This window comes from Cajanus cajan, chromosome 4 (assembly GCF_000230855.2).
Source record: "Cajanus cajan strain Asha chromosome 4, NIPB_CcT2T_4, whole genome shotgun sequence".
Taxonomy (NCBI): domain Eukaryota; kingdom Viridiplantae; phylum Streptophyta; class Magnoliopsida; order Fabales; family Fabaceae; genus Cajanus; species Cajanus cajan.
The window spans coordinates 18,673,912-18,696,381 of NC_138520.1; positions in this window are offsets into that span (position 1 = coordinate 18,673,912).

The following is a 22,470-nucleotide window of genomic DNA, read 5'->3' on the forward strand; positions in this document are numbered from 1 at the left end:
GCCCATATGTTGCTTAGGTTTTGCACTTGTGGATGGTCAAAAATTAGGTTAAAAATTTAGGAGAAGAAGTGATGACAAGTGGCGGTTTCTTAGAGGGACCTTAAGGAATCTTTTAGTGGAAATGGTTTTGTACTAGTTAGTACAAGTTGTTTGCACAATCTTTTTTTTTCAGCCACCTCTTAGATTCTTTTAGGGTTCCTTTAAGCATACAAAATTAACCAAAACAAGTGGAATGCAAGGGAAAAAGTGGGCAGCAAGTTATATGTATGTGCAAGGAATCATTTCACACATGGAAACTCAAAATTACAAGGAACATGCTAGGACTATTTAGCATGCATGAATGACCTCTAAAAAGCTTCTAAATGTCACGCCCACTATCATGCAATATGGCATATATTTTGTTCATGTGTTTCATGCAAAGTGTTTGGCACATACATGGAATTTATGTAGACAAAATATAGGAAATAGTAATGACAAAACTTAGGTGGATTCAAAAATCAAAAAGCATGTTTATGGCATTTTCATATGAGACTCAAGAAAAATGAAAAGCATGGCAACCCTAAAACATGGAAACCTAAAATGGCATGGAAGGCTCACAAGGACAAGGTGTGAACCCTAAAGCTATTCGGCCACACAAAGAAAGCAAGGAGGAAGAAAGTGACCGAAAGCAAAAATACAAAGAGAAGACTCAAAGAAGACACAAAAGTACTAGATGTTACCCTTGAAGAACCTTGGCTCTTGATACCACTTGATGGGTTCCTTCTCCATGAAATGATGTAGAGATGAAGGAGAGGAAGCCTTGCCCTTGATCTAGGTTCAACAAGGTGGACAAAAGGAGGATATATGGTGAAGGAAAGGAAGTTGGCGTGAAATGATGGTGTTTGGGCGGAAGCACTTAGGGTGGAGGTGTTTGGGTGCTCAAAGTTGGCTCACTCCAAGGTAGGTGGAGGCCACTCTAGGTTTCCTACTCTCCAAGGGTGGAGATAGGAGGAGGCTAGCCGAAACTATCCTAGGGACTAAGGATGGATTTTGAGGCACAAAAGGCTCACTCAATATCATATAATCCAAAGTATTTACAAGTGGTGGGGGGTGGGGTATTTATAGGAGAAGTTGCATTTAGGGTTGCATTTAGGGTTGTATGGCCAAAAATGCCAAGGCCAAATGCACTCCAAATGCAATGCCAAATTAACCTTAGATGCAACTTGGTGGCCAAGTTTGGAATCTATGGGATTAGATTGGCTATTTCTAGGTGCATGATAAGTCCATGCAACCTTTGCCCTCCATTGGGCCTAAGCCTTTCTAATCACCAAAAATTAGGTCCAAACTCACCAAACTAGGCGTCACCTCCTATGTAATACCCTAGCCCAAATTAAAAACCCTAATCATCTAAAGCACCCCATAATACAAGGGTAAAATAGGAAATACAAAGAAAATAAATCCTATGACTAAAATACCCCAAAATACAAGGGTAAATTTGGAATAAACCAAATAAATCCTACATTACTCAAAATTAGTCATAGCATTGGACCATGTGATGGGTTTCACATGAAGTACCATGGATGGTCCTCCATCAGACCCTTAGTAGGAAAAAAGAGACCTTCTAGACGAAAATAGCAAGGTAAAAGAAACCTAGAAAATTATACTACCAAAGAAATAAACATGCAAGGAAAGAAACTAAAACATGTGTTAGTCGGATTTCCTAGGGTAGGAGCTTGAAGTGACCTTGGTGGTATTCAAGCCACTCCCACAAGCACTACTCGAATTACCCTAAAAACTAATAAGTTTAAACAGGCCAATTACAAACCAAAAATCAAAGAAACAAAGGCCAATAACACAAGTGGCCTAAAAGAAGTGGTGCAAAAGATAAAACAATTCAAGAAATTGAGTCTTCAAGTCTCCAACTTGTCACCCCTTCACAAGGAACACCCAAAAGTTAGCCTTTCAATGTGTATTCACTCTTTTTGATGGTAGAACTCCTTCCAAAGGTCTTGGAATCAAATCGGACAGCTCCTCCAATCAATTCACCGAAAGTGTATGTGATGAGTTTTAGGAGCTTTCCACACCTAGATCAAGAAGAAACCACCCATGAGTACAAGAGTCCAAAGAAATAAAACTAAAAAGGCACAATTAAAAAGGATAAACTCAAGTGGAACTAGATGTGACAAAACTTAAGAGTAGAAATAAGACACAAAAACTAAAATTAAGGCACATTAAGAAAAGGCAAGCACTCCAAAGAATAATTCCTAGAATGACACTAGAATTGAGTAGCAAGTGTTTGATAAAATGTTGCACTTAATATGTTAAATTTTAAAGTCTCATTCAGCCACTAAAACATAGTCCAAAGGTCCAAAGAATAACTCCAATTGCTAAGGTAGGAAAAATTGTCCAAAAGTCCACAAGTCTAGCAAATGATCCCTTTTGTTTGCATTTTTTTTCACTTATTTTGGCACGGTTTTTTTTAATGATAATGTCCAGCCACTTTTTTTTTTAATATTAATATTCCTCCTTTGCTTGGGTTTTACACTTGTGTTTGTTGATTTTGATTAGCCAAAAATTTGGAGTATCCTTTTAGCAGTTAGTGATGGCTTAATGAGTCAATAATTTGAGTTTATTTAAGCTTTATGTGAAATAAAGTCTGACAGTAAAATAAGCACATATAATCACTTTTCAACCTCAAATTATCAAGCAAAACATTCATACTAAGTGCAAGTGGAAAAGGAAAGCAAGATGGACAAATTTAGAAATATGTGCAAAGATACAAATCACACATGAATGGTTAAACATCAAGGAACATGCTAAGACTAATTAGCATGCATGATTGACTCTCTAAAGCACTCTAAATCCCATGGCCATTTCAACAAACATATAGCATGCATATCATATTTTGATCATGAAAGTGTTTAGGCTTGTGTATTTGGAATTTTCTTTCAAGAAAAATTAGGGAGAACCATATTCTTATGACAAAACTTAATAGATTATAAAATAAAAACACATGATCATCATTTTTTCCTATCATGCACAAAAATTTTCAGCCACCCAAACTTAAAAAAAAAATGGACGAATCCTACAAAGAAACCTAGGCACCAAGATGATTCACAAGAAGATTTATGGCATGAATCAATGAACAAAACAAGACACATAGACCATGAGAATATAACATGAATATAATCTATTTAGCACAACTTCAAGACAAGCAAGAAAGACATGACATGACCGAATTTTTAAAAGACTCAAAATAGTCTAGAGATTACCCTTGAAGAACCATTGGCTCTAGATACCACATGATGGCATCCTTGGTTGCATGGATATGAGTTGATGATCAAGGAAGGACACCTTTACTCCTTGGACCAAGTTCTTCAAAATTGATGCATGGATTTAGGGAGGATGATGATGGAATGGGCGGTTTGGAGAGAGGACCATCACAGTGTATGTCTATTCACATTGTTAACTAGATCAAGAAAAATCAAAGCATTAAACTCAGACGTTGAGACGAAGGTCAAGATTGAGATACACAGGACCAACAGACGAAGACGAAGATTGCCACACAAGAAATTAAAGACTTAAGTCTCAAGAAATAGACCAAGACATCATCTATGACCACACGAAAGCTCTCAATGTTAAACACCTGATCTAAATGAAGAAATGAAGAAGAAGAGAAGCACACAAAAGCAAAAACATGCATGTGTCAGAAAAAGTGCATTACTTTTTCAGAAAAAGAACAACGACTATATTGCTGCATGACCAGAAAAAGACAAACAATTTTTAGGTCTTAGATAAAGTCAAACACTGTTGGAAACAAGACAGAGAAGAATACACGCAATGTCTAAAAACAGGAAGCAACATTTAATGCAAGATCAAATGCATTAAATGAAAGGATCAAACTAGTCATGAACGAGTATATCAACTTCAATGGACATATGCAATAAGCAAATTCTACAGGCCTATAAGTATGCAATAACCTCAAACCGAAAGAGGTTGGCAAGGAGTAATGAAAGAATGATTATAGGCATTTCCCTGGGCTTTTAACATTAAGCACCAAAAGTAATATCAAGCCCAAGGGAAAAATAGATAAATCAGAGATCGATTCTTCATAGTTAAATCTATAATGTATCATTGTATTCATCTCTGAAGTCTAAGGTGTTCTAAGCATATCGTAGGTAGGAAACCTTAGTGAGTGTAGTAACCTTATGTATCCTCTTTGTAGAGAGTAACCCACACACTCAGAATCTTTGTAGGACTAAGGTAGTGAAACCTTAGAGAGTGTAGTAAACCTTGTCGCAACCCGAAAATTTATGATCTTGCGACCTATAGTTTAGACATCATTTTAAAAGTCTCATTAATTAAGGAATGCCCGGACACCAGACTAATCCTTAATTAATGGTTTTGAAAATAGGTTCAAGGAGTCGCCACCAATATTTTACTCAAAACATTGGAAAAAGAAAAGGTTTTTAAAGATCCAATAATGGCCTTGATAACCAGAATTGGGTTCGGGGGTCGGTTACGTGTAGGGAAGGTATTAAACACCCCTACAATGCCCTCAATCGGTACCCTATGATGAAGTTAACATGATAAGAATTAATAAATTAAATATTGAATCCCCTTTATTAATATTTATTTACATATTAAAAATTTAAATTGTACGACTAACCCTAAAATATTTACATGATTGCGTTTGCTATAAATAAAAAATAGAGATAAAGATAAGAAATAAAATATATAGAAAAAGATTGATTGAAATACCTCTTGAACGAGCTCTATTGAATCTTCAAATATGGAGAATGTGCTTTATGGAAACCTTTCACACTACAATATGCCTCACAAATCTCAAGAAATACAATAGGAGAGAAAGATAGAGAAATTTCGTGCTCTAAGGAGTCTTGGACGAAATTTTTGGACTCTTGAGAACTGTGCCCAAGCTGTCTATTTATAGGCTTCAGAAAGGGTCCAGAACGACCCGTTCCAAAATCGGAATGGCCCGTTCTGGATCTGGCTGTTATGTGTTAATTTCATAAATGGAACGGCCCGTTTTAAAACTAGAACAGCCCGTTCCAGAGATAAGATTAACACACAATTTGGTAGACTGGAACGGGCGTTCCAAACAAGATATTTTAGGCCATTTTAATATCTCGGAACAGCCCGTTCCAGTTTAGGAACGACCCGTTCCGATTAAGGTTTTTAACCCTTTTTTAGGAGCTTGGAACGACCCGTTCCAGCCTATTATATTTAGGCCTTTTAGGAGTCTCGGAACGGCCCATTCCAATTCAAGAACATCTCGTTCCGGACTTGGGAACGACCCGTTCTGATTTTGGAACGGCCCGTTTCAGGCCACTAAAAATAGTTGATTTGGACTTTTGGGCCCTCTGATGTCCTATCTTGTTTTTTGTATGCCCCCGGACGAAATTGGGTGTCTATAGCTGCCCCTCTTTACTTGTCCTTTGAAATAGTAATGTGTTGCTTTTCCAAAGGCAAGTAAAGACCTAGACATTTCGTCTAGGTCTTCTCTTTATCTCTTTGGTGCTTCTGCATTGTTTCCCTTGGATAGGTGTATTTGCTCATATCCTCACCCTTTAGAGTAGTTGAGCATTGGTTGCGTACTCTATTGGGTAACAAGGTTGACAAACTGTACACCTGATCTTTAGTCTTCGAGTAGAATCTCCATTGTTCTCTTGTGATAGTGAGGTGAAAACTCAGATCTTCACTCTTGTTTTGACAATAGATACCTTCACGTTGTTTCCTTCGGGCAGACGGTGTTCCCTATATCCTTGCCCCTTGGAGCAACTGAGTGTTGGGTTGTATGCTTTGTTGGGTGTCAAGGATGCTAAACCGAAACATCTAGGCTTCAAGATCCATGTGAATGCCCTATGTCGCTTGTTGTGTCTGAATCTTCTCCTTTACTTCGATAGTGTAAAGGCTCCCTACATCATTTCCTTAGAGTAGATGGTGCTTTCCTATATCCTTGCCCTTTGAAGCAACTGAGTGTTGGGTTATATGCTCCGTTGGGTGTTCAAGGATGGTAAACCGAAACATCTAGGCTTCTGGTCTTGATGTAGATGCTTCCTACTACTTCTGCTTGTCTCATGGTAGTGTGTTTCTTTATTTGTAGCTTGTTAAAGAGGGAGTATATTCTGAGCTCAACCTCTCCAGGCTGGACTGATATTCAGGGCTTCAGCCGACCCAATGCTAGCTTTAGGATCTAGCAACCCTTACCGATCTTGTACTAGTTTTGGGGATCTAGCAAGCCTTACCGATCTTGTACTAGTTTTTGGGATCTAGCAACCCTTACCGATCTTGTACTAGTTTTGGGGATCTAGCAACCCTTACCGATCTTGTACTAGTTTTAGGGATCTAGCAACCCTTACCGATCTTGTACTAGTTTTAGGGATCTAGCAACCCTTACCGATGCTGTACTAGTTTTGGGGATCTAGTAACCCTTACCGATCTTGTACTAGTTTTGGAGATCTAGCAACCCTTTCCGATCTTGTACTATTTTTGGGAATCTAGCAACCCTTTCTGATCTTGTACTTGATGTCTTCACATTGGTGTTGTTGGATGAAAAGCTGTTGCTCGAAGGAGGATGGGCAGGAGATGCTTGATGTGCCCTTGTGTTGGTGGGCAGAGATAGATGAATGACAGGGATTCTAGTGTTGCCCCTGCCATGTGAGTATTGTGATGCCTCTCCAAGCGCCTTCTTGTGGTAGGTTTTTTTTGTTTTTGAATTTTGTATCTTTTTTTAGCTTCGAATTTTTCATATTTGAAGCTTGCCTTTTTCTGCTGTTTTTCTAAATGCTTTAGCGTTTTCAACATGTACGAAGCTTGCCTTTCTCTATTTTATCTTTTGTTGTCATCATTGGTGGAGGGATCCCATCCCATGATGATGTTATTTGCTCAATCTTTATTGGTGAGTATTATTTTGGAAGCCACTTCTGGCTTTGGTTAAGAAGTCATTCCTGGTCTTGGCATTCTCTTGGATCATCCTTCATTCAATTGAGGAGTAGGGCACGATGGTCGATTCTATTCTATTCCACTGTTGATATGTCTTTGCTTAGTGGGCACATAGAATCACTTGGGGTTTTCGTTGGCCACTGCTTGGCTCATGGTTGGCTATTGAGCTTGTGCTTCATCCTGATAGCTTCTTCTGACCCACAACAAACAGAATGCATGGATGCATGGATGCAATGAAAATGCAAGACAAGAATGATTCTTTTATTTATTCCATTTTTTGTGTAACGCCCTTCCATATGCCCCTACCTCATATGCATGCGATGCAGTTTATGCTCATGTGTTTAGTCCTAAACATGCAATTCAATTTTTTTATTATTATTTTAATGTCGGGAAATTAACCTGTGCGCGTTAAGGTTAATGTTGACGATTCCTTTTTATCCATGCCGTTTGTGATTATTGTCGGGATATGTTCTTTTGAACTCAAGGTTTCAGTGGCTCCTTGACTATCTAGTCGATGTGTAGTCAAACGTCTCCCAACTCCGTTCGGGGACATCTCGATCTTTCCTCTATGAGTATTAACTGTGCATTCTCCGTGTATATTTTTGGTACCATTTTAATGCCATAAGGGTCAAGAGAAAAGAAAGAAGGGATGTTTGTATTTTTTCAGAAGGGTTGTTAGAATGGACGTTTTTCCCAAAAAGGTTTTTTAGAAGAATAGATGTTTGTATTTTTTTGTAGAAGGGTTGTTAGAATGAATGTTTTTTCCAAAAGGTTTTTTTAGAAGAATAGCTGGCCAAGGTGGGCTTTGGTGTTTAGGGTTATTAAACAAAGCATATTTGCTACAAAGAAGCTATCATTGTATTTTAGCCTTTTTGGAAAGTGGAGTGATGACTTGGGGTCGTGCTCTGATTAAATGATCCCTCCTGAGACGCCTTTCAATTTTCAACTCAGGTCGCTGCTTTAACGTCCTAACTTTTGCCTAGGTCACTTTGGATGTGTTTCCTAGCAGACATTTTTTATCCTTACTTTTGCCTAGGTTTCCCTTTTCGAATGTGAGCTCCTAGCGGATCTTGCCCTAATTTTGCGTAGCCCCCCTTAGTGGGTTTCTACCTGGCTTTCATTTTTGCAACGTTTTTATGGGATGCCCAGTCATGTTTGGACTCCTGATTGTTCCTTTGTTATCCTTTCCATGCTATTATTAAGTAACATCTATGTCGCAAATACATCTTGTTTATTAAGGGTTAATGGATGAGGCCTAGAGTGAATATTTAAAGGGAGAAGAGAAATGAAAGAATGTTATGGCATTTAAAACAGTATTTCCAATTTACATGTGCCCTTTTAGCAAAGCTCGGAGGCCCGGGCATGCCCCGAGTTCGTGATTCGTACACAGAGAGATTAATCGAGGTTTCCCCCTAGAGAGGCATGGTTAACGATTGGTTGAACTACGTTAGGAACGTATTCCCACTTGCTTGAATGTGGGTGTTTCGACTTTGGAGTGAAACTTTTATGAATTCTTGCTTTCTAAAGGGAATACTCAAGCCACCTTTCAGTTTTCAACTCGAGCAGACATTGCTTTTTTTATATATATATCCCTGACTTTTGCATAGGATGTATCCTATCGGGATTTTGATTCCTTTACCCTAATTTTTGCCTAGGATTCCTTCTACGGGTTTTCGTCCTAGCGAGTTTTTGTCATGCAATGCCTTTATTCTTCAATTGGGTTTTGTTGTAATTCCCTAGAAGCAAGGATTCATTCATTCTTGATCATTCCTCCTATCCCAACAGTTGTCATTTCTGCATGGGGAACTCTCGGTGTTTGAATCATCAATTTGGGCGTGTTATGCCCCTCAGTCTTCTTGCACAATTACTGGTTTTTAAGTGCTTCTAATTTGATGTATCGAGTTTGCACTTGATTACCAGTGATCTCATTATTTGATTAACACGCACAGGTTAGGTTTCCCTTTTTATTCTTATTTATTATTTACAAGGAAGGCATATTATCTATATGAAGTGCAAAATAGGATGCAAAGGTGATTGAGAAATTCAACAAATATCATTCTCATTGATTTGTTTGTTTAGAGAACATTCTTTGTACAAATCTTTCGATGCACTTTGACAATGTTGTAACAGGCTACAGAAGCTAATGCTTGAATGATGTCCCTATAAACATGTTGGCTCGTTCATTGATTTGCAATTAGTTCTTGTTTCTTCTCAGATTATCTTCTTGCTATTCCCATCAAAAGTAACTGTCAATAGGATCTTCGGGTTCACCACTATTTTGGTGATTGCCAAAATTTTCATCTTTATTGACGAGGTTGATGAGTCATAGAAGAAAGATGCAGTTTGGAGTGATTTGATAACGAATTGGAGGTGTAAAGGAGCTTATCATCAATTTTTTTAAAAAACTCCCTAGGTTCATGATTTCTCGTTCATCAACAGAGTTTTCTTTATCTTCCAAACTATGTTCTTTTGAAGCAAATTCTATTTCTCTCTTTTTTTTTGCTTCAATTTCCTTTTTTGCGTACCTCCTTTTCGAAATTTCAAATAATCTCCTATTTGGGTTGACGAATGAAATCTTTCTAAATTGGAAGAAGTTTGAGAAGATGTAGACTTTGCCTTTTGTTGAAAGGATGACGAGAGTCCAAAGTCTAGTAGGCCTCCTTAGAATAAGGGCACACGATTGTTGTACTTTAGAATGTTCTCCTTTCTCAAAAATCTTTACATACTATGTGCCTTCCATTTTCTAATGAATGTATATGCTAAACTAAAAGATGCATGATATTTGTTTTCTGCCTAAATTTTATCATTTTTTTTACTAAAGGGAAATGATGCATGATTTTTGCTATATATTTATTTGTTTTTGTTATTTTTTTTGGAATAAACTATCATTTTTTTATCATATTTTTTATTTATTAATATTTATTTGTTTCTAATTCTTATCTATTTGAAATAAATAAACATAAACAAATGCAACACATATATGCTCAATGAAATATAAACCCGCGAACAGTCATGTTTAAATCCATGGTCTATGGTCCCTGCAAGAAAAGTGCATTGTATAGGACAGTTCTAATCTCACTGGTCTTAAGGCCCCCAAGGTGCCCCATTATAGGGACCCAATATCTTTGTCACCGTCACCTGGAAAACTCTAAGGTCTGTCGCAGTATTTCGGGCTAGAGTAACTGGTTATCACCTTGAGTGTGATTTTTGACAAGGCTCGCTGGCTCCAAGGCCAAACTTGGGCCAGTCGTACGTCAACCACTCCCTATGTTTATTACCCTCATGCCCCCGAGGGTAGGGGGAACTGTTGTGTGCAAAGGATTGTGTACAATTTTATTCAAACAGGCGCAGAATTTAAATAAACAAACAAACAGATATTAAAGCCAAACAAATAAAACAAATAAAGTAAAGGGGAAAAATATTTAAATTATTATTTTTATTTTATTAACTTCATCAATTAAATGGGATTGACCCTTTTTAAACGTCCCCAGTGGAGTCGCCATCTGTCGCAACCCGAAAATTTCTGATCTTGCGACCTATGGTTTATACATCCTTTTAAAAGTCTCATTAATTAAGGAATGCCCAGACACCAGACTAATCCTTAATTAATGGTTTTGAAAATAGGTTCATGGAGTCGCCACCAATATTTTACTCAAAACATTGGAAAAAGAAAAGGTTTTTAAAGATCCAATAATGGCCTAAATAACCAGAATTGGGTTCGGGGGTCGGTTACGTGTAGGGAAGGTATTAAACACCCCTACAATGCCCTCAATCGGTACCCTATGATGAAGTTAACATGATAAGAATTAATAAATTAAATATTGAATCCCCTTTATTAATATTTATTTACATATTGAAAAATTAAATTATATGACTAACCCTAAAATATTTACATGATTGCGTTTGCTATAAATAAAAAATAGAGATAAAGATAAGAAATAAAAGATATAGAAAAAGATTGATTGAAATACCTCTTGAACGAGCTCTATTGAATCTTCAAATATGGAGAAGGTGCTTTATGACAACCTTTCACACTACAATATGCCTCACAAATCTCAAGAAATACAATAGGAGAGAAAGAGAGAGAAATTTCGTGCTCTAAGGAGTCTTGGAAAAAAATTTTGGGCTCTTGAGAACTGTGCCCAAGTTGTCTATTTATAGGCTTCAGAAAGGGTCCAGAACAGCCCGTTCTGGATCTGGCCGTTATGTGTTAATTTCATAACTGGAACGGCCCATTCTGAAACTTGAACGGGCGTTCCAAACAAGAGATTTTAGGCCATTTTAATATCTCGGAACGGCCCGTTCCAGTTTAGGAACAGCCCATTCCGGTTAAGGTTTTTAACCCTTTTTTAGGAGCTTGGAACGACCCGTTCTAACTTTGGAAACCACGTTCTGGCTTAGGAACGGCCTGTTCCAGCCTATTATATTTAGGCCTTTTAGGAGTCTCGAAACGGCCCGTTCCAATTCAAGAACAGCCCGTTCCGAACTTGGGAACAGCGCGTTCTAATTTTTGAACGGCCCGTTCCGGGCCACTAAAAATAGTTGATTTGGACTTTTGGGCCCTTTGATGTCCTATCTTGTTGTTTGTATGCCCCTAGACGAAATTGGATGTCTACAGACCTTTGTATCCTTTTTGTGAGAGTAACCCAAACACTCAAACCTGATCATACGTCTATCATCTGTAAAGCCTGAAGCGGCTAGGGAAAGAATACTTGTAAAGCCCAGAGGGGCTTGTCAAAGAATACTCACTACTAGCCAGAAGTGGCTGATAAGAGAATACTAGTGCTGGTGAGTGGAGCTGGCGGGCCAGGAGTGGTCGAGAATACTTGGGGAACCAGAAGTGGTTTAAGAATACTAGAGTTGGTGAGTGAAGGTAGCCAACCAGGAGTGGTTGAGAATACTCGTGACTAGGAGTGGCCGTGACCGGGATGGTCTAGAATACTCAAGTCCAAGAGTGATCAATAATACTTGGACCAGGAGTGGTTATGACCTGGGTGGTCCGTAATACTCACTGCTAGCCTAAAGAGGCTGAGAAGAATATACTAGCATTGATGAGTGAAGTCAACAGGCCATAAGTGGTCAATAATACTTATGTACTTAATTGCATATTTACTGAAACCCTTCAGTTGAAGGTGACTGGACGTAGCTCACTTGAGAGAACCAATATAAAAATGATTGCATTATTTTGATTATATTTCAGACGCAAACTCTTCTTAATTGACATACCATGTTGAAAACTTTGTCTACTGTCTATTCTTCATTAAAAACATTTTCAGACGTAAATGTTGTTTAACAAATATATTACAATGAAAAGCTTTATCTACTGCTTATCTTTAAATGAAACTATCTTGAAAAGGAAAATGCAAGAACTTAATCATTATTGTTATATGAAACATTTTCCTTCAGCAGACGATAAATCTTTTAGACGCATTGACCTTATGTTAAGAAAATTCTGCATAACCGTCTGGTATCTAAAAAGTGCACTAGACGAAGAACATTATTCTTGCAAAAATGGTTTAAAATTCCTTCCTACACACACACACATATTCAACCCCCCCTTCTATGTGTTCCATGTCTAACTTCAAACCACTCCTGGTTCGTCAACTTCACTTGTCGATGCTAGTATTCTTTGTTCAGCCACTTTTGGCTCTTAGTGAGTATTTTCGACCAACTCTTGGCCCGCTAACTTTACCATTAGCGCTAGTATTCTTTGATCAGCCACTTCTGGCTCGCAATGAATATTCTTTAATAAGTCTCTCCAGGCTTTTACAAGTATTCTTTCCCTAGCCTCTTTAGGCTTTACAAATGATAAATAGATGTTTTGGTTTGAGTGTTTGGGTTTCTCTCATAGAGAGGATACAAAGGTTTACTACACTCACTAAGGTATGCAACCTTAGTTTTACAACGATTGAGTGTTTGATTTACTCTCACAGAGAGGATACATATATTTGTACACTCACTAAGGTTCATATTCCTATGTTACACTTGGAACTCCTTAGTCTACAAAGATAAATACACTATGGTACATTTGACTCTACACGCTCTATCTCTGGTTTCGTTGCTTCATGGGCTTAATATCACTCTTTTCCAATGCCAAAATCCAATCTCTCAAGGTTTGAAGTGATGATCTATATATAGTCTTACAGAATTTGTTCGTTGTAAGTGTCTATTGAAGCAGATGTAGTCATTCATGACTAGTTTGATCTTTCATTTATTGCTCAAGATTTTGCATTAAATGTTGCTTCCTTTTCATAGACATTGCGTGAAGTCTTCTTTGCCTTGTTAGCAGTAGTGTCTGAGTTTAGCAGAGACCTAGGAACCTTTTTGTCATTTTTCAGTCATATAGCTGTAGAGCATTGTCCTAATTTGAAAAAGTAATGTACTTTTTCTAACACATGCATGCTTTTACTTTTGCGTGCTTTTCTTCTTCTTCTTTTCCTTTAATCACGCGATCATGTTGAGAGCTTTCGTATGATTGTAGACAATGCTTGAGTAGTCCTTTGAGACTTGATTCTTTAAGTGCTTGCATGGCAGTCTTCGTCTGCGTCTATTAGTCCTATGCATCTTAATTTGTGATCTTTGTTTGAGCATTTGACACTGATGCTTTGACTTTCTTTTGGTCTAGTAAACATTGTATATGGACAAACATTGTTTCCGTCTTGAACACTTTTCAGTCTGTGCTATCTTCAGCTGATGCATAGTTGACTTTCTTCTAATCCTTGACCAATGCTTCGTCTAATATTTGATTTGTTAGCGTCTAGAGCTTGTGTCATTTTTCATCTATCATATGGCTTTGCTTTGTCAGATCTTCGTCTATATTAGCCTTGTTTTGGCCTTTCATTTGATACTTCAAGGTTTTGACTTGTAGTAGGCCTCGTCTAGTATTTGTTGAATGTTCTTTTGGCTTTTGATCAGACCTAGTCTTGCTGCTTGACTAACCATCGTCTGATGTTCTTGTCTAGTTCGTGCAGCCTTCGTGGATCTTGCATTTAATGCATTTGATCTTGCATTAAATGTTTCCTTTCCAAATCTGTGTTACGTGAAGTCTTTTGTACCATTTGTTCACTTTTATGTCTGACTTCAATCATGACCTATGTATATCTGTACTTTTCCTGACATTGTAGCTGCAAAGGTGTTTTCTTTTTCTAAAGGGTAGGTGTACTTGCTCTGACACACGCAACTTTGACTTGTGGACATATGCTAGTCCATTCTTCTTCTCTCTCTGCATGTTTTTGATGACTTCATGTGTTCTTATAAGAGTGTGGATGATAAGCAATATTCCTCGTTGTGACTTAGTGGACTTCAGACATTTTTCAATATTCTTTGTCTGCGTTTGGAATTTAAGTCTCCGTCTGAGAGGTAGACTTTGACTTTTCTTTTCCTTTGGTCAATTTGTGAAGATGAATACTTTAGTTTCTTCTGGAATGTTCTTTCATCTTGTGTATATCCATCTGAGTCTTCATTATTTTCTTTCTTGTGCTAGGCTTGGCTTCATTTGATCTCTTTATCTGATGCCTTGTAGCTTTTAGTCTTTGTCTTAGTTCTGGTGTGAGAAGTTGCACATGCTCTATTCTTCATTTTGTCTGTACTTATGTTTTTCTGAAACACTAACACACTTGTTAGGAATAACAATATGTATTAGATTTGTCTCATTCAAAACCTTACTTGGAATTGCTTCGTATGACTCAACAAGTTTGACCAAGATTTTTCTCTCTAATTTTCTCTCAAAAGCTTATATTCTTTCTTTGATTTACTTCCATTTCTCTTATCCTCTTCCTAAGAGTGTGGTGATATTTGAAGTGGTTTATTTTCTTCCTTAGAGTGACACCACTTGAAGAGAGTTATTCACCATTGAAGGTGAGCCTAAAGGTTTCCTTTTCCATTGGAGACCTTGAAGAAACTTAAGAAGTGTCAAGAAGTCAATGATCTAGGAAGAAGCTTGAAGGAGAAGTTTCATCAATCAAACCTCTCCTTAAGTTTCCATCATATGGAAACCTACTTCCCAAGAATCTCTTTGAAATATATATGTCCAAGAAGGGTGAAGGTTTATAAAGCTGGTTTTAAGAATTATAGGGTACTTATCGTTATTTTGTAAAGTTGTTAAGTCAAACAAAGACGAAGCAATTCCCAGGAAGGTTTTAAATGAGACAAATATAATACATGTTGTTATTTCTAACAAGAAGTGTAGTAGTGTTTCAGATACGTATAAGAGTAGGGAAAACTAAAGTATGAAGCAAGGTCAAGCATAACAAGGATCCGACAAAACAAGCTTATGCATCAGATGATACAAGACAACAGTCGGAAGCTTCACATAGACTAGTCAAAACAAAGCATCAAGCATCGAACAAATACGAGTCAAAGAAAAAAAACTCAAACGGAAAGTGGTCAAACAAAATGGAAGTCAACAAGACTCAAACGAAGATTGGTCAAAGATCAAAAAGAAAGTCAACTGAATAATCAGACGAAGAATAATACAGAATGATAAGCATTTAGAACGAAAATGAAAGTCTTCTCATATCCAAATTAACCAAACCAAACGAAGTCAAAACATTAATGACTAATGCTCAAAAGAAAGTCAAGGATTGAGACACACGTGGATTACTAGATGTAGATGAAGACTGCCATAAAAGCATATGAAGAATCAAGTCTCAAAGGACAAATCAAGGCATCATCTATGACCACACAAAAGCTCTCAATGTAAAATGCGTGATCAAAGGAGAAGAGAAGAAGAAAAGTAAGCACAAAAACACGTCAAATCGTGAGTGTGTCAAAAAAAGGACACCTACTTTTCTCATTAAGATAATGTCTCTACAACTAATTCCTAGATCTTTGTGAAAGTCAGAAACTGCAGATTCAGAATAATACACGATTTGTCTATATACAGGAAGCAACATTTAATGCAAGATCTTGAGCATTAAATGAGAAGATCAAACTAGTCGTGAACGACTATATCTACTTCAACGGACACTTGCAACAGGAAGATTTCACAAGACTATATATAGGTCTAATCATCGAACCTTAAAAGGTTGGTTGTTTGGCCTGAAATGGTTCAAGCGAGAAAAGAGTGATATCCAACCCATGATGCAACGAAACCAGAGAAAGAACATATAAAGTCAAATGTACCATAGTGTATTCATCTCTATAAGACTAAGGTAGTTAAATCTTAGAGAGTGTAAATCACATATGTATCCTCTTTGTGAGAGTAATCTAAAAACTCAAACCTGATTATATGTCTATCATTTGTAAAGCCTAAAGAGGCTAAGGAAAGAATACTTGTAAAGCCTGGAGAGGCTAGTTAAAGAATACTCACTACTAGCCAGAAGTGGCTGATAAGAAAATACTAGCGCTGGTGAGTGAAGCTGGCGGGCTAGGAGTGGTCGAGAATACTCGAGGAACCAGAAGTGGTTTAAGAATACTAGAGCTGGTGAGTGAAGCTAGCCAACCAGGAGTGGTTGAGAATACTCGTGACCAAGAGTGGCCGTGACCTGGGTGGTCTAGAATACTCATGACCAGGAGTTTTTGTGTCTTGGGTGGTCTATAATACTCAATGCTAGCCTGAAGAGGCTAATAAGAAAATACTAGCGTTGGTGAGTGAAGCTGGCGGTCCAGGAGTGGTCGAGAATACTCAAGTCCAGGAATGGACGATAATACTTATTGTACTTCATTTCATATCTAGTGGAACCCTTCATTTGAAGGAGACTGGATGTAGCTCAGTTTGAGTGAACTAGTATAAAAATACTTGCACTATTTTATTAATCTTTAGACGCACTTTCACGTAGTTGATTTAACCTACTGAAAACTTCGTGCATCGTTTATCATTTGTTACAACTATCTTCAGACAAAAACCACACATGTTTAATTTATTGTCATAAAGGATGGCTTGTGGTTAAGAAGCATTTTCTCTAAGCAGACGATGAAATTCCCAGACGAAGAATCATTTTGTTAAACCAAACCTATTTTTTTTATTTAACATTTACTAACATCATTTTACAAAACGAAAGAAAGTCTTCTTGAGATTTTTTTTTTAAAATACCTTTGTTCATACACACACATTCAACCCCCCCTTCTATGTGTTTCATGTCTAACTTCAAAAGTACCCTAGCTTTGGAGGTCTATCCTACCTTAAAAGGACTCTTATTGTTGTTATACATTTTTCTTACTTGTAATTCATTTTAGTAATGATTTTATTAGGAAAATTTTGGCCTTGTATTTTGGGTCAAGTAGTGTAGGTAATTTAGCCATTGAATTACTTGAGGGTGTAATTAATAGATTAGGGGATGTGTAACTAGCAAAGTCTTTTTAGCCTTATTTGGGCTTGGATGGTTGATAACAATATCGAACATTATCAAATAAAATTAGTTTCCCCTAGAAATTTCATAATATATTGAACCTAGGTCATAATCCAGAATCACAAACCATAGAACACGAATCTTGCCTTGCAAGTTAGCTAGGGAATTTTTATCAAACACTTTATGTTCAAAAATTATAAACTGAAAATTAAACTTAAGAATCATGAATTTTAGAATCAAATCGGATAAAACATGGATTCAAGTTTTGATTATTGCAACATAAAATAATATAATCTGAATTCCAACATTTAATATTTAATTTAAATTAAAGAACGAAGAACATAATCGTGCTCTATGAAAACTCTACGAAGACAAATCTGTTTCGTATTGTTCCAATTCAAATTGAATCCAATTATTTGTTCTAAAATTAATTTGAATTAATTCTATTCTTCAATTAATCAAAACGAAATTCATAATCATGAATTTAGTTCAAAATTAATTGAAGAACATCAAATATTAGAGGAATTCAAATTTGAAAGGATTTTACTGCATAATCGAAAACTTGAATCGATTAAGAGAACTTAGTCCGCATCTCCATCATTGTCCATGCACAAATCTATTTAGAGAGAAGATGAAGAGTCTCGGCCAAACTAGAGAAGAATTCGTGAGAGAGAAGAGAAGAGAGTTGAGAGAAAATGATAGAAGCTTCTTGAGCAAGAAATCTCAAATATGAAAAATGAAGTAAAAGTATCATAGGTCAATGTAATTACACCTACATATAGACAACTAAATGAGCCTAAGTCTGACTAAACAAGATCTGGTTCACTAATTAAGTCCTAATACTCTAATTACAAGTCATTAAGGTTTAAACTACAAATAATAAAATACAACTACATTGGGCCACAACTTTGAACTTCCTTTTTGGACCTCTTCCGATCTGAATTGGCTTTGGGATTTAACAGAGAAGTTATAGCACTCTCTTAGAGCTTTTCAACGATACCAAGAATGTACGAATCCGAGTTTAAGAGCTTCAAATATGGTTTTTACAAGACAAAGTTTTCAAATGGGTAAAAAATCCAAAAGATGAGTAAAGTTTACAATCATTAAATAATGCCACTATCATAAATGTAAGTCAAAACACTAATATAAGACACATACAAAAGTCAAAAGGGACAAATAAATGTATACAAAGTTGCCTCCCAAAATACACTATCAAATACCTCCACACTTAAATCTTTGCACTTTGGGCAAAACTCAAAGAAACAAAATCTAAAACTCAACCAAACAATGAGAAAAACTTCTCAAAACTTTCCAATGAATTGACAAATGTATAAGAAGAAGAAGAAAGAACAACATTCAAAGCATTAAGGAAAAACAATAATCCATGAACACATATGCAACATTAGAAGTAAGTAAGGTGACAAGTCAAATTAAAGAATGATTCAAAAATTATAGAACCCTCACAAGATAGTGTTTACTCTCATCTCTTAAGTGTTTAGGTTTGTGTTTACACTCAAACACACCATGCAATACTAGTACTACCAAGCTTTGACAAGCCTCTAATCTCAACAACTTGAAATATATGCAATTAAATATCAATAAGACTTTTATTAAATTGTAATGTGGCCAAGGTAAAGGTAAGATAAGAGAAAGATTTTTAGGCTAAAACCAAAGAGAAAAGAGGAGCAATGAGGAATAAGCAAAATAAGTATGGAAAGTGCTCCAATGTAAAAACCTCTTTCTTTCCTTTCTCTTTTCTTTTTTTTTTCTTTGACAAATTATTTATATTTTTTTCGTTTTCTTTTTTTTTTCTTTCTTTCTTTGTTGTTGTTGTTATTTATTTATTTTTACTTTCATTTCCTTCGATTTTTTTTTCAACAAGCTAATGCAAAAATATGAACAACCAACCAATACACAACACATTGGAGTTACACCCCACACTTATTTAAAACCCATTACCAAAACAATTCTAAAGCTCCTTTAATCCCTAAGGTTAGGGTGAATCATGGTTTTACACTTTAAGGCTTGTAATGAGCTATATCATCAAAGAAAGGGGTAAATAGGCTTAAAGAAGGAACAATTGGATAAATGTGTAAGGTAAGGCCATTTGGATAGAATTGTCATAAGAAAGAATGTCTAAATCAAATCAATAATGTATGTGAGATAAGAAATATCAAAAAGAGTCAAGGTAAAACCTAGAGTAACTAGCATGATGAGTGCAATCACACAAGAAAGAATATGACATAGAAAAGATGTCCATCCAACAATTAAAGCTCAAAATCTCACAAGGTATATAGTTCTACCATCAATGTTTCAAACTCTAATTTTCCTAATCAGCTTACAAAATCAAAAATACATAAATGAGTTATTTCATGATGTTCAACCAATCAACAAAAAATGGTGCAACTTTCTAAATTCATACACCTACAAATCCAAAGAAAAGTAAGAAAAATTTTCTCAATTATTTTAAAACTTTTTTTTTCAAATTATTTATTATTTTTTCAAAAACGATACAAAAATCACTAAAAATATTTAAAACAACAAAAATATATAAAAGAAAGAAAGAAAATAGAAACAAAAATTAAAACGAAAACAGAAAATAGAAACATCAATTAAAACAAAAATATAAAAAAATAGAAAATAGAAACAACAAACAAAAATAAAAATAGAAAACAAAAACAAAAATAGAAACAGAAACAACATTCAAAAACATAATACAGAAATAGAAAATAGAAACGAAAACATAATACAAAAAAAAATAGAAGACATAAATAGAATACAGAAACAGGTTTATTATTATTATTATTTATTTTATTTTTTGCAACTCAACTCAATTCCCCCACACTTAAAATCAACATTGTCCTCAATGAAACAAAATATACATCACTAAAGACAATTCCAATCAATAACAATGGGAAAGAAGAGTTTAGGACTCCCTCAAGGTGCAATAAATTGGACATCCAAACATGTAGGTTCAGCCAAAGAGATGTCCTCCTCAACCTCTTCCACTTTCGGACTCTCATGAAACTCCTTGAGTTGGTGTCCATTTACTTTGAAGGATTTGTCGGTAGCCTCATCCTGAATTTCTACTACACCATAGGAAAACACATTAATTATAACAAAAGAACCATCCCATCTAGATCTAAGCTTATCAACTATGAGTTTTAAAAGCACTTTTTCACCTACTTTGACCACCTTTCTCAAAATCATATTATCATGATTTTTTTTCTTTTTCTTTCTAAAATTTGGAGTTCTCATAGGCCTCCAAGTGAAGCTCCTCTAGTTCCTGCAATTGAAGCTTCCTTTTCATGCCCACTTGGTCAAATGCTAGATTACAAGTCTTCATTGCCTAATATGCTCGGTGCTCAACCTCCACAGGTAGATGACAAGCTTTACCAAATACAATCTTATATGGTGACATTCCAATCGGTGTCCAATAAGCCATTCTATGGGCCTAAAGAACATCCTAAAGAATCTTGCTCCAATCCTTCTTATTAGGGTGCACCATCTTTTATAAAATCAATGTTATATCTTGTTAAACACCTCGGTTTGTCCATTAGTTTAGGGATGATATGATGTGGAGACTCTATGCATAACCCTATACTTATGGAGCAAAGACCGCATGCTGAAGTTACAAAAATGGCTCCCTCTATCACTAATGATGGCTTTAGGCACACCAAACTTGCAAAAGATATTGGATCTATCAAAATCCACAACAATTTTAGAATCATTAGTTTTGGTGGCCTTAGCCTCCACTCACTTTGACACATAATCAACAACAAGCAAAATATAAGTATAGCCATAAGAGACAGGAAAAAAAACCCATGAAATCAATACCCCAAACATCAAAAACCTTATAGAATAGAATAGGATGTTAGGGCATCTCATGTCTCCTAGTGATAACAGATCCTGATCTCTCATACTACTCACAAGTGCTAAAGACTTTGTGTGCATCTTTGAAGATGGTGGGCCAATAGAACCCACTATCCAATACCTTCCTAGCGGTCTAGTATGGTCCATAATTCTTTCCTATAGTTGAAACATGACAAAATTGGAGCACTAATTGAATCTCATGATCCAAAATACACATGCAAATAACTTTATCACTATAAAACCTCCACAATAAGGGTCATCCCAAACATAATGATTATAATCACTTTTCAATTTATCTATTTGGGACTTAGAAGAATTTGGAGGTAAAACAGAAGAAACCAAATAATTAACAATGTCAACAAACCAAGGAGCAGTATCATGTACAAGCATCAACTGCTCGTCAGGAAAATCATCACTGATAGGTAGAGGATCAACAACCCTCCTCTTTATCCTGCTCAAATGGTCTGCAACTAAGTTTTCTGCACCACTCTTGTCTTTGATCTAAATGTCAAACTCCTATAGAAGTAACATCCACCTGATCAATCTTGTTTTAGCATCTAACTTCTTCAACAGGAATTTCAAAGTTGCATGGTCAAAGAACACAATAATACTAGAGCCAAGCAAATAAGAACGAAATTTATCTAATGCAAATACAATTGCTAAAAGCTCTTTTTTACTGGTGGTATAATTAGCTTGAGCTGAGTCCAAGTGCAAAGTTGGATGCATCGCACATTAACTCAAAAGGAAACTCCCAATTTGGTGGTTGAATGATGGGAGTAGTGGTCAACCTCTTCTTCAACTCTTGGAACGCTTCCTGGCATGGCTGGTTAAAGAAAAACTCCATCTCTTTTTGCAAAAGCTTGGACAATGGTAGTGCTATCTTGTTGAAGTCCTAAATGAACCTCCTATAGAAACCTGCATGTCCAAGAAAGAATGAACTTCCTACATAGAAGTGAGGTAAGGTATGTAGACCCCTAAAATTGTCCGGGTCGGAAATAAAGCTTGAAGACTCTCGAAGACTGAAGGAAGATCAGCCAGAAGGACTCCTGGAAGGCCCTAGGAGGGTTCTCTGTAGGTCTAGAGGTCTTAGAATAGCTCAAAATAAGGAAGTGGAGGGAATGAAGCCCAATACGGCCGTACTGAACTTAATACGGCCGTATTGAAGCTTCAATACGGCCGCAGTGAACTCAATACGGCGTATTGAAGTTTCTGAAACTTCAATACGGCCGTACTGAAATCAATACGGCCGTATTGAAGCTTCAATACAGCCGTATTGAATTTAATACGGCCGTATTGAAATTTCTGAATTTCAATACGGCCGTATTGAACTCAATACGGCCGTATTGAAGTTCAAAAATTTCAATAC